We start from the raw sequence: 19,081 nt of genomic DNA on the forward strand, positions 1-19,081 counted from the left end.
CAGAACTGTTCTAAGTCAGAAGACTTAGATAAAGAAATAGCTGGTATAAGATCAGATACTCTAAAGTAATGCACAGATGTATTTTTACTACAATTAAGGATTAACTCAAGTCAACTAACATTTATAAAGTGCCTACTCTGTGTGTAAAACACTGTACTAGGTGCTGATAATATAAAGATGTGAAACAACAAAGGTTCTGCCCACTAGATTATAATCTAAGAAGAGATGGAACACACACACACACACACACACACACACACACACACACACACACAAACACACACAAACCCTTATATGGATGGCAGAAGGTAGACTGTGAGCAGGACCTCCAAAAAATGCTTTAAAAATCTGGGAAAGGAAAAGAAGTAGTTTTAATAGCCAGATAGGTAGAGGGAATATGTTCCCAACATTTGAGATAGCCCATAAGGTTATACAGATATAGAAGTCAGGATAAAGTTATCTAGAAAAGTGAATAGCAAAAAAAAAAACAAAAACAAAAACTGAATAGCAGAGTTTTAGCAGAAACTCAGAGTCCCTGAAGGGGAGTCCTGTGAAGTTAGGAGGGGTAGGTAGTTTAGAGCCATAATGAGAAAGATCTTAAGTACAAAGTTAAGGAGTTTGTTTATATTTTATCCTAGAGGAATTAGGGAGCCTGGGAAGTTTCTTGTGTATAGATGACTTGTGTAATGGAAGCTGATTTTCATTGCTGCATAAAGGACAGACTAGAGATGAAAGCCTGGAGGCAGGGAATCCATTTAATAAGCTTTTATAATCTAGTAATGAAGGAATGCTCTATGGTGATAGCAATGCAAACAGAGAAGACGGTAGTTACATGTGAAGATTATTGACAAAGTACATAATAGAATAGATGACTCTGAGACTAATTCAATATAAGGATGAGGAACATAGAAGAGACAAAAATGACTGAATTTTGAACTTGGGCCACTAGAAACAGTGGTGCCATCAACAGAATTACAAATATTGAGAGATTTAAGAGTCTGGAGGCAAAGGATTTAAAATTCAGTTTTTAGTGTGTTGAATTTAAGTGATCATCCAGGTTGTTGGAAATAGGAAATTAAGAACTCAGGGAATGAATTAGTTTGGATATATGAATTTAAGAAATAATCACTGGAGACATGGGAGTGGATGAGCAGCTAGATGTTGTGGATAGGATCTTAGCTCATAGCCAGAAAAGCCTGGGTTCAAATACTCCCTCAGACAGTTACTAGCTCTGTGGCCTTGGACAAGTCACTTAACCTTTTTCAGACTCAGTTTCCTCATCTATAAAATGGAGATAATATCACCTACTTCTCATGATTGTTGGATGGATAAAATGAAATAAATGTAAAGGGCTTTGCAAGTCTGAAAGTAGATGACTAGAAGCATTCAGAGAGTATAATATGAAGGCAAAGTAAGATAACAAGAAGTTTGTAGTAGCATAGTTTTCAGAACCACAAAATCAGAGAATCCCAGAGGACTGGAAGGGAAATCCACCAGTTCAGTTCCTTCATTTGATCCTCATGTAACATTAGCTCACAGTTCATCATCTTGGTCATGCCTTCAAGTTTATCAATGTCGAGATCTCATCTGACCAATACAGTGTCATCACTTCCCTAATCCTGGATACTTATGCCTCTCTCTCACTGTCTTTCTCATATTATACCTCTCTTAATGGACATTAAGATGACTTTAGAGGCAGCTAGGTGGCACAGTGGATAGAGCACCAGTCCTGGAGTCAGGAGGACCTGAGTCCAAATGTGACCTCAGACACTTAATAATTACCTCGGTGTGTGACCTTGGGCAAGTCACTTAACCCCATTGCCCTGCAAAGCCCCCCCCCCCCACGACTTTAGTTTTTTTGGCTGATATACCACCTTACTAATTATTAATTCATATTGAGCTCTATTTCCAACAAACTGTTATCTATGCCCTCCCCCCATTTTGTACTTCTAAAAGTTAATTTTTTTAAACCAAATGTAAAGCTTTTACATTAATCTCCAATCTACTCTCCACATAGCTGTCAAAGCAATAATACTAAAATAATAATACTAATACAATCCCCCCCCCCAAAGCTCCAGTGGCTACCTGATGCCTCTGGAACCAAAAATCAAATACCAAACTTTGGTTTGGTATTTAAAGCATTTAACAATCTGGGGCAAACCTATATTTCTAGACTTATTATATATAATTTCCCTTTTAACAATCTATGTTCTAAAACAGAATTACCTCATGATTTGTCCAGGCTGTCTACCTCTTCCCCTCCTCCAATACCTAAAATCCACCTCTTCCATTTTAGTGGAATGGAAGTTTGGAGCATGTCCAGACCACCTAAGATGGTACCACTCTTGTGGAAGGCACTAGGAGACTTCTGGAAAAATGGAGGACAAGGGTGAACATTTTGTGTTGAACTATCATATATCTCTGAGTAGCCTTTTTCCATTGGCTGTGGAGTCTGAAGAGTTTAAAAATAGTCTGAAGGGCTTTTTGGGCATTTAGGTCTGAGGGTGAAGAATTCTTTCCCTTAACACTATGTAAAAGGAGAGAGTGGGGAAGGGATGCTTTCTTCCCTCCATTCTCACCCACCCCCATTTTAGGCCATATGATTCCAAGAAATGAGCCTAAGTATTTGGCACATTTGCTCATTTTTTTTTCCATTATAGTTTCAGGGAATAGAATCTCGGATCTGACCCAGAAGCATGAGCCATGGGGATCCAGGAATCAAAATCCAGGCCAGGTGTTGCAGACAACCCAGTAGAAGGAAGCCTGGAGGAGCAAGGGTCTAGGGATGCTAGCCAGCCCAGCTGGGTTTTGGACTTGAACTTGGTGGTAGGAATAATACTGTATAGGAACTGAACTAAACTGTGAGCTTAATCTCTCCCTCTATCCAGGCCACAGTAATATTTGGGGGTGAGAAGGGGGAAGAGAATTATGCCCAAATGTATGGGGGGTAATATTTATTGTTATAGTTTTCAAGTAAATTCTTTCAAAAAAGCTAATTTGATGTTGAGGTAGTTAAATAGAATTGGGGCACTAGCAATTTGTGTCCTACAATGGGAGGAACAAAGCTGGGGAGGCTTAAGCCAAAGGCCAAGACTCCCCAATATCCTTCAGGTAGTGGGAATTCTGTGTTGGATAACAGGCCAACTGGTCCCCAGGGTGGACCTAGTCATAAAAGTTACATTAGAATTCTTTTGTTGAGTTTCAGTTGTGTCCAATTCTTTGTGACCACATTTGAAATTTTCTTGGCAAAGATACCGGAGCAGTTTGCTATTTCCTTCTCCAGCTCATTTTATAAATGAGGAAATTGAGGCAGACAGGGTCAAGTGATTTGCCCAGGATCACACCACTAAGCAAGTATCTGAAGGCAGATTTGAATTATATTTTCCTGGTGCTTTCTATTCACTTCACCTCCTAGTTGCCCTTGGAATTATTAAATTTCCTTCCAGATTCCCCAAAGCCTATCTCCTCCAGTAGGTCTTTCCTAAACCCCTTAATGACTCCCCTTATTATAGAAATGACTTTTTATACTATTAAAACTGAGGATTTTCTAATTCTTTACTGTTTGTCTTACTGCCTCCTTCACCTTCCCCACTTCTCCCCACAAAAATTCCTTGAAGGCAGGGAATATTTTCTTTGAAGTTCACCTGTGCAAATAGGTAGTTAACAAATGATGGATGGTCAAACTGACCTTCTGTCTCACCTTTTGCGCCTTGGTCAATTGGTGCTCAGGCCTTGGGAGAAGTAGAGAAGGTATTGCAGTCAGGTGACCTGGGGGTGGTGAGTAGCAGGATGGAAACAACAAAATGATTTGGAAGGTAAAACTGAGTGATCAAAATAAATAGGATGAAGGCAGGAAGGTCTCCAGTATTTTGGATGGACACAGTGGCTAACTCTTGGGAGGGTAGAGGCAAGAATCACACATATAGCTAGGATGCTATCTGCACCATTAGTGGAAATTCTGAAATAGGATCACAAATGTGTTTTAATATTTGAAAGGGCATACAAAGGGTAACAGTAGAAATTCAGCAAGGGGTTGAACCAGACATCTCTAACTTCTATGGTCCATGTTAAAAAAATTTAAAATCTTCCCAAGTGATTAATTTTTTTGTCTTAATAGTTTTTTATTTTCCCCCAATAACATATAGAGATAGTTTTCAATATTCACCTTTTTTTATTCCCCCACCCAGTTACATGTGAAAAACAAGTTTCAACATTCACTTCCAAAAGCTTCAATTCTAAATTCTCCCCCTTCCTTCCACTCCACTTCCCCTATTTGAGAAAGCAAGTTACTTGATATAGGTTATAAATGTGTAGTCATGGGGAAGCTAGGTGGCCCAGTGGATAGAGCACTGGCCCTGGAGTCAGGAGTACCTGAGTTCAAATGTGACCTTAGTAATTATCTAGCTGTGTGACCTTGGTGAAGTCACTTAACCCCCACTGCCTTACAAAAACTAAAAAAAGGTATAGTTATAAAAAAATTGCTACAATAGTCATGTTGTAAATGTAAACATATCCCCTCCCCCAAAAAGAGAAACCTCAAGAAAAAGTGAGAAAAAAAAGCATGCTTCAATCTGTATTCAGATACCATCAGTTCTGTCTTTGAGATGGACAGAATTCTTTATTATTAAGTCCCTCAGAGTTCTCTTGGGTCATAGCATTGATGAGAATCTTGCAATCTTGCTGTTATTTTGTATACAGTACATTCCCCATAGCATCTGCTCATATGAGTTTTTTAATGGAGAGCATCCTGTTCATCATTTCCCATAACAGAACAGCATTTCATCTCAGTCACATACCACAATTTGTTCAGCCATTCCCCAAGCAATGGGCATCACCTGAATCTCCAGTTCCCTGATATCAGAAAATATAAATATCCCTATTCATATAGACTCTTTTCTTCCTGTATTTCATCTGGTCTGGAACATAGACCTAGCAGTGGCACCACTAGGCCAAAGGGTAGGCATGGTTTTTGCCCTTTGGGCAAAGTTCCAAATTGCTCTACAGAATTGTTCAATCATTTTGTAACTCCTCCAACAGTGTGTAAATATCTCACTTAACCTACATTCCTTCCAATATTTGTCATTTTCCCTTTCTGTCCCATTAGCCAGTCCAATAGTTGTATCTCAGAATTGTTCCAACCTACATTCCTCTTATCAATAGTGAGTTAGGACATTTTAAAAAAATGATTTAAATAGATTGCATTGATAACCTTATGTGAAAACTGTTCATATGTCTTGTGATCATGGGGAACAGCACTTATTTTTAATAAATTTGACTGAGTTCTCTACAATATTCACCTTTGTAAGACTTTCTGTCTCTCCCTTTCCCCAGGACAGCAAACAATCTGATATAGGTTGTACATGTACAATCATGTAAACCTATTTCCATATTAGTCATAATGTAAAAAAAAAGGAATCAGAACAAGAGAATCATAAAAAGGAAAAACAAATTTTAAAGTGAAAATAGGATGCTTTGATTTGCATTCAGACTCGTCTTTTTTTAGTTATAATTTTTTGTATTTAATTCAATTCCATGTAAATAAATTTTTTTTTAACATTCTTGTTGCTTTTATTTTTTGACCCTCTAGTCACCTTACCTCTCTTTTCAGACAGCGCAGAAAATTGCCACTGAGGGCACAATTACTACAAATAACTTTTAAACAATTATTGTTTTGTTCACTTTAACAGGTATTCGTTTTCTCTTCCTCTCAGGAGGAAGAAGAGGGAAAGGAAGGGGGGAAGGAGAATGAGAGAAGGAAGAAAATAAAGTCCTTGTTAGATATATACAAAGTGAAGCAAATTATTTTCCCGTATTGATGGGTCACGTCCGAAAATTTAGGAGTCCTCCAGGAGCAGCAATTGAGCGACTGCTCTGGAAGTGGTGGTGTTTGTCATTACATCGATCTAAGTTCTCAGGTCTCTTAGAAAAGCTGTTTTTCTCTCTAAAGCTGTGGTACAGGATAGGCTGTTGTGGGGCGGCTAGGTGGTGTGGTGCAGCGGGTGGAGCGCCGCGCGGGGAGACGGGAGGAGCTGCGTTCAAATCCGACCTCAGACAATCATCGCGGGGCTGTGTGGCCTGGGGGTCGCATGGGTTCCCCGGCCCCGGGCCCCGGGCCCCTCGCCTCCCCGCGCCGCGCAGCCCGGCCCCGCCCCGCGCCCCGCAGCCCTCGGGAGGGGCCGCCCCGCCCCCACGGCGCCTGGGGAGCTCCGCCTCGTGGGCCGGCGGGCCGCGGACGCGCGGGGGCGGCCTCCCGCGGCTGCTCGCCCTCTTCGGGGCGGCCTGGCGCGCTCCGCCCGGGGCCCGGCCCGGTAGGTGGGGGGGCGGCGGCGGGGGGCGCCGGGGCGGCGGCGGGGTGTTCGTGGGGGGCGGAAGGCCGGGCGGGAGGCGGGGCGGGCCCGGGGCCGGGGCGGAGGCGGCGGAGGCGGCGGAGGCGGCGGAGCAGGTCAGAGCCGGCCGGGCCGCGGGGGGAGGGGCGGCGCCCCTGCCCCGGGCCTCGCGGAGCGGTCACGGCCATTATGAGCCCCTCGGGGCCGGCGGGGCGGGGCGGGGGCGAGCGGGTCCCGGGGGGACGCGGCCGCGGGGGGACGGGCCGGAGCGGATCCGGGGGGGACGCGGCCGCGGGGGGACGGGACGGCGGGAGCGGGCCCCGGGGGGACGGGCCGCGGGGGGACGGGCCGGCGGGAGCGGGCCCCGGGCCCCAGGGGGGACGGGCCCCTCCGGGGGGAGCGGGCGGGGGGTCCCGGCCCCGCAGCGCCCCGATGACGAGCCTTGCCCGGGCCGGGCCGGCCGAGCCGAGGGCTGGAAGCCCCCCCCCGCTTCCCGGGCGTCCCGGTGCGAAAAGCAGCGTGTCCTCCTGATCGTGCAGCGTTGGCATTGCCGCCCCGCGTGTGTGCACGGCCGCAGTCATTACGAGGGCTTAAACTCGAATGTTAGGAGAGTACAGACTTCTCAAGGTCTGAGCTAAAACCATCCTAACAGCGGGTTAAAGGTTCAAGCGCGGCCTCGGCCGCTCCTAACGAGCCGGCGGCGGCCTTGGGCAGGGCACTTCACCCCATTTGCCTTGCGAAAAAAAGAAAAAGTAGGCAAGTCACATCAGTTTCAGGCCCTCAGTTGCCCCATCTGTAAATTAAACTGTACCTTATTTGAAGTCTTTTGCTCTAAAATTCTACAATTCTTTTAGATAACTGATGTAGATGATTTTGATAGCGTTCTGAATACAAAAATAGATTGAAATCTTAATAACAAAACAGTTGTGAAAATATTTTTATCTGTTCCTTGTATGATGTACAACGGTGGTATCAAACTCAAGTAGAAAAAAAATTATACATAAAGGATCTTTGCATGATTTGTGATTTAGATAATCACATATTAACATCTATATTCTGTTTTTATTTTGTCAAATATTTCCTATTTACGTTTTAATCTGATTTGGACTTCAGCAAGCAGCTGACTCCTCTGATACCTTCGAATGATTTCAGTACAATGCAACAAAAGATGTCCTCTGTGATGACTGAGAGGCTTTAGGCTCAGAGAAGAGATCAAAGTGTCTAAATCTGTTATATAAATACAGTCTTATAACCCCATTACCGGCTTACCATTTGTTTACCTGTTTTGATTTTCATTTCTTCTTTTTATAAAAGTATAGTTGCAGTTCAGTTCTCACATAGAGGAAATAGAATGAGAGTTCCCTCATTTGCTTTCATATATCTGAAACTTTTAGGAACAAGGTATTGAGCTTCTAACCCTAGTAGTGACTCAGGTGTTCTGCTCTGTTTTCTGCCATATTTTCTATCATATCTAACTCTTGTCTTGATTGGGAATGTTTTTATAATAGGATCATGAAGTTTTGCTTCCACCCAATAGACTCCACTCATTAAAAAAAAGTTCATTAGGTTCTTTAAGGATAAACAGGATTAGACTCTCTCTTCCTTCTTTAAAATCTTTACAGTTCCACAACAGCAAATACAGTTCATTCAGCAAACATTTACAAGGAGCCTAATACAATAAGTAAGACACTATGGGAGACAGAAAATTGAACAACAGAGGATTCTTACCTTCAAGGAATTTATACCCAAAATAGGTAAAAAAAAATTTTTTTAAGTTTTTTGCAAGGCAAACAGGGTTAAGTGGCTTGCCCAAGGCCACACAGCTAGGTAATGTTAAGTGTCTGAGACTGGATTTGAACCTAGGTCCTCCTGACTCCAGGGCTGGTGCTTTATCCACTACGCCACCTAGCAGCCCCAATAAAAAAAAGTTTAAGGGACATTTTACAGTCCCCATTGAATTATAGCATAGAGGTAGAGCTATCAATGTTTTTCAGAGATTGCATTATCTCATTGGTTTTGAAATAATTTCATTGATTGATGAGTTCTATCTCACTCTAGATCACATCTTTGCACTTAGTAGATTGCTTCATCATTTCTTTGAGAGAGAATGACGTCTGGTAGCCAACTTTGGGATGATGAATCTATCCAAACTTAGTTTTTTTGACGGGGCTGACAGTGATGGGAAGCCAGGTACAGTGTGGTAGTGGAGTGATGGGGAGGTGACCAGCTTGTTATGTAACACCATAGACCATGGAGGGACAGAATGAGATAGTTGTGATTCCCTGATGCTTTGGGTTCAGTCATCAAGCATTTATTTAGTTCCTATTATGTGCTTAATGTCTGAGACCCTGGGGATTTAATGAAGAAGTGTGATATCTCTTCCTTGCTCTCCAGAGTTCTAACAGGTGAGGAAGGAGAGCATTCTAGGTAGAGGAAGCAGTAGCCTGTGGACAGGCTTTCTGTCAGGGAAACGCAAGTAGGTAGTAGGCTTGTTGGTCTGCAGTATGGAATGTAGGAAGGGGATCATGCTTAGAAAAATAGGCTAGAGCCAGGTTGTAGAGGGCTTTCAGTGCTAACCAGAGTTTGGGTTACTTCCAAGGTAGCATTTTCCCGATTTACTGTTCTAGACTTTGGATCACAGGCCCTGACAAGCATTTGAGATGTTACCCAGATAACTGTTGGACTTAATTTAGCACAGCATTCTGTTTTGTCCTTTCATGACTTAGAAACTATACCTTTCCTACCACCCAGATGAGTTCCTTCCCTCTCTGCTCCTTAATTGTTCCTAATCATAGGTCCGCTTTTGGTGCATTCATTTGGGTAATGGAGAATTTAAGAATCTTGCCTCCTGTGCTGACACTCCAACCCCTAACCCCAGATAGTGGTGAACCCCCAACCTAAACCTTGAGATAGGACCTGGAGCTGTAGGTACAGACAATTGTGTTCTGGCAGTGTCTGGCTCAAGGTCAAGTATAGAACTATTTAATGAAACCCAGGAGTCCCACTGATTTTTGGTGTGTGTGTTTTTTGGTGTTTTTAAGATCTCCCTTGTTTTTATACCACCTATATTTCCACATAGAGCCTTCTCACCACTTTTCTCCAGTAAGCCATCTGTAAGAGTCAAGAATTAAAGGGGGAGGAGGGGGAAGTGATCCAACCAAACCAGCTGAGTATGACAGCTGATGAGTGTCTCAGATCCATGGGCCCCTACCCCCTGCAGAAGGGGAGAGCTATGTTCTCTCATTTTTTTCTCTAGGTCCAAACTTCTTGATCATTAAAATTACAGTTTTCAGTTTAGGATTTTGTTCTTTCCCAATAATAAGAATAATTAGCATTTATCTGGAGCTTTCTCTATAGCAGCTACTGTTACAACAGCTTTACAAAGATCTCATTCGATTCTTATAATCTGAGGACAGGTGCTATTATTATACTTGAGAAAACTGAAGCAAACAGTTTAAATGATTTACTTAGAGTCACAGAGCAAGTAAGTGTCCAAGACTAGATTTGAATTGAGATTTTCCTGATTCCAGGCCCTGCTTTATCCATAGCACCTGGCTGCCCCAGCTTTTTACATTGTATATGTTCTACTTATTTGACCCTGGATCAGTTGAATAACGTATAAAGTATTTTGCAAACCTTAAAACACTATAAATACTGGCTGTTGTATGTTTTCCCATATTTCTCTAAATTCTTCTTAGTCATTTTTTTCTTATAGCACAGTAATAATTACATCATTCATCATGGTTTGTTTAGCTGTGTGCTAGTTAGCATATATACTGTTTCTAGCTCTTTGATACTACAAAAAGTGTCACTCATGAATATTTGAGTATATATAGAGGGTCTTTCTTTTTAGTTTTTGACTTTGTGGTGTATTATGTAGCAGTAGGCACTCTGGGTGAACTTTTTTTTTGTTTTGTTTTGCTTTTGCAAGGCAATGGGGTTAAGTGGCTTGCCCAAGGCCACACAGCTAGGCAATTATTAAGTGTCTGAGGCCGGATTTGAACCCAGGTACTCCTGACTCCAAGGCTGGTGCTTTATCCACTACGCCACCTAGCTGCCCCGCCCCGGTAAACTTATTCTTAATGAAAATAGCAACAAGAATTCAAACTTAATGCAATTAATTTTTTAGCCTCTCCAATCCGTGAGTTCTTACTATGAAGCGTGTTTCTATAAGAATACTGTTTGAGATGTGCAGATGTGGAATAAAGAATAGAAATGATTAACTAGGAAGAGATAAGTAAGGATAGGAAAAGGAATAGCTATAATTATGGAGCTTTAGAGTTTTTTTTTAGTTTTTTTTTTGCAAGGCAGTGGGGTTAAGTGTTAAGTGGCTTGCTCAAGGCCACACAGCTAGGTAATTATTAAGTGTCTGAGGCCAAATTTGAACTTAGATACTCCTGACTCCAGGGCCAGTGCTCTATCCACTGTGCCACCTAGCTGCCCCAAGCTTTAGATTTTTATCCTTGTCCTTGTATGTCTCTTCTCTGTCAGGATATTTGTCTTTCTTTCCTGACTTCTCTCAGTACCGGAAGACACCATAAGAGACACATTTGTTCTGAATTTGACAAACTGAACCATTTTTCTTCTTACTAGCTACTATCCATGTCCCTTTGCTTACCACTCCTCTTTTCTTCTTAATATCCTGATTCAAAGTGTCTTTTCTCCCTGAGAAATCTGAATTTCTTTAAAGTATGTTATGAACTCTTCTTGAGCTTTACATTACTTTTTCATATCTTCAGAGAGGCTTTAATCTTGGTTTTATACCACAGCTGAATTACTAATTCAGGTCAGTCTGAAATCTTTCAAGGTCTGATGCAAAACTTTATGAGACTCTGGCTCTAGATAAGGAATGAAATGCATTAGAGTTTTTAGTCTTTTTTTAAATTTGTTTTTGCATTCTTAAATTATGTTCTTATAGTTTAGTATGCTTGAGGGGTGGAGAAGAGCGACTTGCTAACTCTAAAGGGTATCATGTGGAAGAGGGACAGCTTATTATTTTGTTTATCATTATGCTTCCATTTCCACAGGCTCACATCCTAGGAGTCTTCCTGAAATCCCCAGGCTTTCTCACTTCTCCCATATCCAAGCTATTGCCAAGGCTTTGTTTCATCTTTGCAACACCTTGTAAACACATGTTCTTTTCTCTTCTGGCACTGCTGCCACTCTGGTGCAGGCCCTCATGACTTCATTCCTTGATTATTGCACTAGCCTGCTGGTGAGTCTACCTGTCTCAAGCCTGTCCTCTCTCCAGTCCTTCTACTCAGTCACCCGTGTTTTTTTTCTAATGTGTCACTCCTTTACTCAGTAAATTCCAGTGACTCCTTGTCACTTTGACAATGAAATAAAAAAAAAATTCTTCTTAACATTCAAAACCCCTTCATAAACTGCTTCCTCATTTCTAGACTTCTCACCTTTTCTACCTTCCCCCTTCCATTCACTTCCATTTCCTCTTTGATTCTGTGACCTGATGGCTTTGCTGGTCCTTGAACATGACACTCCATCTCTTCCTTTGCGAATGCTCCCTCTCCCCATCTCTCTTCCATGTAGTCTCCCTAATCACACTGTGACTCCTTGAGGGAAAGGGTTTGTCTTCTAGCTTTTTTTGTATCTTGATTGGCATCTAATAGGTACTTCATAATGTTAATTGACTTGACTGCTTAACTTGTTGCTGCTTCTACTATGAATTAGGCAGAGTAGCTGAAATGTAGTAATTGTTCTTTGGATTCAGTGCCTTCTGACAAGCTATGAGAACTTCAGTTTTCTGTTCTTTAAAATAAGGTCACTGAATTCAGTTCTCTCAAAGACCCAATGTAAAGGGGGATGTCCTTGGAATGTGGATGGAGGATTCAGAATAAAAAGTTATAATATAAAATGAGGAATGATGTTAGTTCATATCATACATCACTGAATCAGTGTATACTGTGAACCCAACTCTAGCTGGCTCATTCTGAGGCAAATACTTTATTTGCCAAGTAGAGAAAGACAACAGTCAAAGGTAACTCTGGTTTAGTATATAATAAATTAATTTGTAAAATCTTAGGGAGAAAGATGATAGAAGATGGAGCCCGAGAAACAGTAGAGTAAAAACCAGGGAAAGAAACTTGGGCATAATAAATGCCCAAGGAAATTGGAAAGATGAAATGGAAAGGAGAATAATAATTGGAAGAAAAAAGTAAAAAATCTACAAAGATTTCTTTTTAAAAACTCTTGCTCATAAAGATAACACAGAAGTAGATGAATTAGATCAAATGTAACTAGAGGGAACCCATGCTGAAGGTGACAAAGTTATGAAGGCATTGAAGTATCAATTTATAAGATATCTGAGAGGGAACACAGCATTTTACTTTATTACTATGTCCACAAAGGCACCAAACCTTCATTAATTTTGACCTTTTGAACTTTCCCATTTAGGTTTTTTTTTTTAAGTTTTTGCTAGGCAATGGGGTTAAATGGCTTGCCCAAGGCCACACAGCTAGGTAATTATTAAGTGTCTGAGGCCAGGCCAGATTTGAACTCGGGTACTCCTGACTCCAGGGCTGGTGCTCTATCCACTGCGCCACCTAGCCGCCCCCTTGTTAAATATAGTTTTAATGAAAATGATCTGCATATGCTTTGAAGATGTCTTTGATTTAGAGTATTAGTAGATATAGGATTTTTCAAGTGACTTCACACTAGATTCCCCCCCCCCTTTTTAATCCAAAAGAGCATTTAATGATTAAAATTAGCCTTGTAATAGAATTATTACAAACTTCTACTAGTGGCATATCTTTGTCCCGTTCCACCCCCCCCCCCCATGAATAGCAGCATTATGGTTCACATGCTATATATATAATTATCTCTGCCAACTTTAAATTCAGTAGATTTTAAAAGTCAGTCCTGCAGTTCAACTTATTTTCAATGAGATATAAAGCAATAGAAGGCCATTTTTTTCTAGCTGAACTCATCTGTGTACTCTTAACAGGCTAGCTTGTTTGAATATTTGATAGTGAAAGATAACTCACTAAAAATGGGATGGTATCCTTTACTGGTGATTGTTATACAGCAAAACATATTGATATGCCTTTCAGTTATTGAAAAGCAGTATTTTAATCAAATTATTGTAATTGGATTGTTTTCCACTTAGAAAATTAGGAGATTTAAATTAGAAATGTCTACTTTTGTTTTAATCCAGTCCTTGCCTTTGGACAGTCCTTGGTTTTGGTTCTCTTATAAAATGTGACAGAAGCAAAGGCATGATGTAGAGAGAGAGAGAGAGAGAGAGAGAGAGAGAGAGAGAAGATACTTGGCAAACCCTAAGTATATCCTCTCCCTGAAACAACAATCATCTTCACCTTTAACAAAGTAAAAAGCATAGACTTGATAGCATTATCTCAGAAAAACTGTCCATGAATAATACTTGTCTCTTTATTTGTTACAAAAAAAGTTTCTTATGAGACTATTGTTATTTGTGCTTTTCTCAATTTGGTGGTTAAGTAGATGAGAGGGCTGGACCCGGAGCCAGGAAGACCTGAGTTCAAATGTGCCTGTAGCTATTGGCAGTGTGACTCTGGGTAAATCTCTTCACTTTTGTCTACCTCATTTTCCTGAACTACAAAATGAGGATAATTTCAACACCTCTCTCATAGAGTTCAACACAGTGCTTGGCACGGGGTGGGGGTGGGGGAGAGGGCTTAATAAGCGCTTATTCCCTCCTTCCCTTTTCCCACCCCACACATATGCTTGTTTACCACCATTTAAAAAAAATTTTATTTTTTCAATTATATGCCAAGATACTTTTCATCATTAATCCTTTTTATGGGGGGGGGGCAAGGCAATGGGGTCACACAGCTAGGTGATTATTAAGTGTCTGATGCCAGATTTGAACTTAAGCACTTCTGACTCCAGGGCCAGTGCTCTATCCACTGCGCCTCCTAGCTGCCCCCATCATTAATCTTTTATAAGTTTTTGAATTCCGCTTTTTTTCTGCCTCCTTCACTTCCCTCCTCCCCCTCCTCTTGACAGTGAGCAATCTGATATTGTTGGTTCTTGTACTTGTTATCAAAGAAGACCAAAACGACATCACTATGTTTTATAATGGGTTCAACTGTGACTGATCAGACCAATATGACCTGTATCACAGGTCAGGCACAAATAGTTCTCTAAACTTATTATAAATGTCATGTTTCCTTTGAGCTGCTTCCATTCTGCCTTCCTCAAAGGGTGCAGCCCCATCACTATTGAGGCAATGCCATGCAGGACAGTCCTGTGCCAGTGTCTCCCATGCTGTACAATCAGTTCTAAAGTTCTTGAGAGAGACCTTCAGGGTGTCTGCTTCTTCTGACCCCCTTGTGAACATGTCCTGTGTGATGATAGTGTACACTGGCATTCTGACTATCTGTTCAGCCCATCGTAGTTGCACTCTCTGTAGTAATGTTGGAATGCTTGACTGGGAAAGGATCTCGGTATTTGGTACCTTCTGGCTGGTGATCTTCAGAATCTTCCTAAGACAATTTGAGTGGAAGTGATTCAGTTTTCTTGACATGGCGGGTAGACTGTCCAGGTTTCAGAGGCATATAGCCATGAGGTCAGCACATATGTTTAACATATTTCCAGATTAGTCATATTATGAAAGAATCAGAACTAAAGGAAAAAATTAATGAAAAAAGAAAAGACAAAACAAATTTTAAAAAGTGAAAATAACTTTGGTCTACATTCACACTGGTTTTTTTCTCTGTATGTAGAGGGCATTTTTCATCATATCTTGTAGAATTGTTCTTGATCACTGAATTGCTAAGAGGAATCAGTCCATCATAGTTGATCATATACAATGTTGCATTTATTTAAATTTTTTAAAATTTTGTTAAATTTAATTAAAATGTAAATTTTAAAAATTTAATATTTTTCCCCTAATTACATGTAATAACATTTTTAACAGTTGCTTTTTTAAAATTTTTGAGGTCCAAATTCTTGCCTTCTCTCTTGCCTTTCCCTCATTGAAAACCAAGCAATTTAATGTAGGTTATACATGTGCAGTCTTGCAAAACATTTCCACATTAGTCACCATTACACATTTACACATTACACATAGAGAATACAAGAAACTGCTGTGCTTATTGCTTGTTGACAATAAAAAAGCATTTCATTTGGTAGAACAAAATACTACTTTAAAAGGTTTAATTCTGACAAGATATTTTCCCATTTACACATTAAGATTATTCATGATTCTTTGAACATAGAATAAAGTGTTTGCCATGTGATGGGGAAGAGGATTATCTTTTTTTTAAATTTTTTAAATCTTATTTAATGCAATGGGGTTAAGTGACTTGCCCCAGGTCACACAGCTAGGCAGCTATTTAAGTGTGGATTTGAATTCAAGTACTCCTGACTCTGGGGCTGGTGCTCTAGAGGATTTTCTTATAAAGTGTTGCAGATAGTTCTGTCTGTGGATAGCCTTGTGTAGGTTGCCTTAAATCCTGGAACAAGTGAAGAATATTCTATTTAATGTCTCTCCAGCATCATATGTAGCTTAGTAGCAGTGGATAGAAGACCAACTAGGTAGAGGCAACATTTCTTTAAGTCATTGCTTCAGTTTGTTCTCCTCACCAATTGAGTTTATTTCCATTTTAATCTTTAAGAAAGTATGTACAAAGAGTAAAGATAAGTTTGTAGCTTTTTCTCCAATTTCTGTGCAGCCATAATTGGTCAAACTAAAATACATTTTTATTCTGTGGCTGATGCATTTTTTTCAATGTAAAGGGGTTGACAAGAAAGGTAATGGTAAAACTATTCCCTACTTTCTCTAAACATATGCTATTTGGTGAGTAGTGGAAAGTGACAGCTTATCACCTATGTCAGACCCAGCATAATGAAGACCAGCCCTGTAAAATTAGCTAAATGAAGTTCCAAGTCAGATAAAAGGAAGGGAATGTATTGAACCTAATGAAAAGTCATGTCTTTGGGGTCTCTGGGTCAGGTGAAGCCTCCCCTTGGCCAGCCTCTGGCAGCCCCTCCCGTTAAGGGGACCTTTTCCTGAAAATAATGTTAACAGAGCTGCTGATGGGCACGTGGCTGGGAGAGGGAGTTTAGGAGAATGGCACTGCTGACGAGGTGGCAGGAGGGCTGGGCCCAGCACCAACTCTGCATTGTCTTTATGAGTTGATTCTCCCTGGACAAATAATCCTGCTCTGTCAGCAGAAAAAGGGGTAAAGGCTGGGCCTGACTGTGCTTAACTCCCCATCCCTATACCCCCTTCCTGACCCTTTCATGGAGCTCCGCTATTCCACCCTCCCCAGCAATGGAAAAACCTCTCTGCTTCTGTGCTAGTTCTGAACAGTAAGGTTTCCTGATATGACTCATGGCTTTTCTCACAAAGTTATAAGTTAAAGAAATAGAGAAGGAAAGAAAGCTCCCCATTCAGGAAAGAGGGGGTGGTGCCAGTCATTAGACATTTGTTAAGGACCTGCTATGTTCCAGAAGGGGCAAATGATTTAACTTTCATGGGCCTTCTTTCTCATCTATAAAAGCTGATTGACCATCCAATCTTGAAGTTTCCTTCTATCTCTACTAGGATTACTTGAACCAGTCTTGAGCATCTTCTCATCAAGAAGAATGGGCTTCAAAAGGAACAGTGTGCCACCGCCACTGACCTGGTTCTTTTCTCCCCAAAGTACAAAATAGTTCCTTTCATTGCTTTCTGTAACTGAATTAGACTTCTAAAAGATATCAGAGTAGATAAACACACCTATATCTTATAACTTTAATAGTAATCTTGAAGTCTATTTTAGGTAAATTCTCAGTGTTTTGAAGATGACTTATCTTTCTCTACCCTTCCTTTCTTTCCCATCCAACCTGAAAATATCATTTTTCTCTACCTCTCCTCTTATTTAACCCATCTCTGTATTTCCACCAGGTTCATGGATTTCTGTACAGGTATAGAGATGTTTCTTTTGTACAGCAAGGTGGTGTAGCAGAGTGCCAGGCCTGGAGTCTTGAGGACCTGGTCTCAGACACACTAGCTGTGTGATCCTGAGCAAGTCACTTTAACCTAGTCTGCTTCCCTTTCCTCATCTGTCAAGTGAGCTAGAGAAGGAAATGGCAAAACCATTGGGGTCACGGAACATTGTACACGACTGAAACAAAAGCCCTTCCATTACCAGACTCTAATCATGAATTCTTTTCTACTAAATTTCAATGCTATTTGTGATGTAATGTTTAACTTAAGATAAAATTTCTAGTTCTCTCTGCATTTACATTTTGTTTCACTTTTATTGATAGACTTTATTTTTGTGTCATCTTTATTTAAAAAATGCTTTTCCTTAACTAGCAAACCATTCTTTGTAACATCTCCTCTCCCCCCAAAAGGACAATTCAGCAAAACTAATTAAGATAGCAACTGAGTTTGACAGTATTTGTAGTGTTGCACACACCATAGGGGTACCAGTCCTTCCCCTTCCACTTTTTTTTTAAGGTTTTTGCAAGGCAGTGGGGTTAAGTGGCTTGCCCAAGGCTACACAGCTAGGTAATTATTAAGTGTCTGAGGCTGGATTTGAACTCAGGTACTTCTGACTCCAAGGCTGGTGCTTTATACACTACGCCACCTAGCTGCCCCTCCCCTCCACTTCTTTAAAGAAAGGAAAGGAATTTTGTCATCTCCTGCCATAGGTGGCACGTAGACTGAGAGTGCTGGGCCTGCAGGCAGAAAAACCTGAGTTCCAATGTCCCCCACAAACTTTTGCTAGCTCTAGGACTCTGGGGAGGTCACTTTACTTCTGTCTGTTTCCTTACCTATAATTTGAGAATAATCTTAACCCCTCCTTTGCAGAGTTATTGAGAAGGTCTAATAAGATCATATTGGTTTTGTTATTAGCACAGGACCTGGCCCCATGGCCGATGATGGATAAATGCTTTAGCTCAGATGATAGATGTGGAAGTGGGAGACAACATAGATGAGGAGGAAGGGCTAATGTCAAAGAGGGACCAGACTTCATCTGCTTGCCATCTAACCAGTCTTTCAGACTCCCAAGCTAGGAGTCCTCCTTGGACCACTCCCCCCATATCCAAGCTGTTGCTGGGGCCTTTTCATTTCTCCTCTGCAACATCTATTGTCTCCTCCATTATCAAAGCCACAAGAGTTCGAGTCTCTATCCCCTTATACCTAGGCTATTGCATTACTTTGTCAGGGGTTCAGTCTACCTTAAGTCTACCCGTCCGCCTCTCTTTCCTCCTTTCAGCTATCGAAGTGAGGTAACCTCAGCACAGGTCTGACCAAGGCACACCTCCCAATCAATTCCAGGTGTATCCTATGGTTTTTAGGCTTAAATATTAATCCTCTTTTGGGCATTCAAAGTTCCTCACAACCTGGTCCCCCATTGCCCTTCCAGCCTTCTTCACCTTACTCTTCTTCCAGTATGCTTCAGTACAAGACACTTGGCCTCCTGGCTGTTCCTTGAATAAGATATTCTGTCCTTTGGCTCTGGGTACTTCTACTGACTGTTCCCCTATACCTGTATTGCTCTCATCTCTTACTCCTAAGGTCCCACCACTTCTAGCAGGCCCTTCCCACTGCTCAGTACAGTGGTATCCCATGTACATAGCTTATTTGTACATCATTATTTGCAAGTTGTTGTCTTCCTGAGGGTGTGAGCTCCTCTGGGGCAGCACCTGATTCTTACCTTGCCTTGCATCCCCAGTGATAGTGATATCATAGTGCTTATCACCTAATAGTTATTTCATAAATGCCTGTTTGATTGACTCAATAAACCTTAATATTTTCTGGA

The 19,081-nt window shown here is 41.2% G+C and overlaps 1 protein-coding gene across 2 annotated transcripts in view; it reads left to right on the plus strand.

Annotated features, from left to right (window-relative positions):
* The first annotated feature begins 6,208 nt into the window (after positions 1-6,208).
* DNMBP (dynamin binding protein) overlaps positions 6,209-19,081 on the plus strand; it is a 125,742-nt gene continuing 112,869 nt past the window's right edge. The window contains exon 1 of one of the 2 annotated variants that reach the window (XM_074233166.1): positions 6,209-6,308. The gene's annotated coding sequence lies outside the window, so the exon portion shown is untranslated. Of the gene's footprint in view, positions 6,309-6,420; positions 6,443-19,081 lie in introns of those variants that run through there. The other variant, XM_074233168.1, reaches the window with a different exon arrangement.

This window comes from Macrotis lagotis, chromosome 4, assembly GCF_037893015.1.
Source record: "Macrotis lagotis isolate mMagLag1 chromosome 4, bilby.v1.9.chrom.fasta, whole genome shotgun sequence".
NCBI classification, from domain to species: Eukaryota; Metazoa; Chordata; class Mammalia; order Peramelemorphia; family Peramelidae; genus Macrotis; species Macrotis lagotis.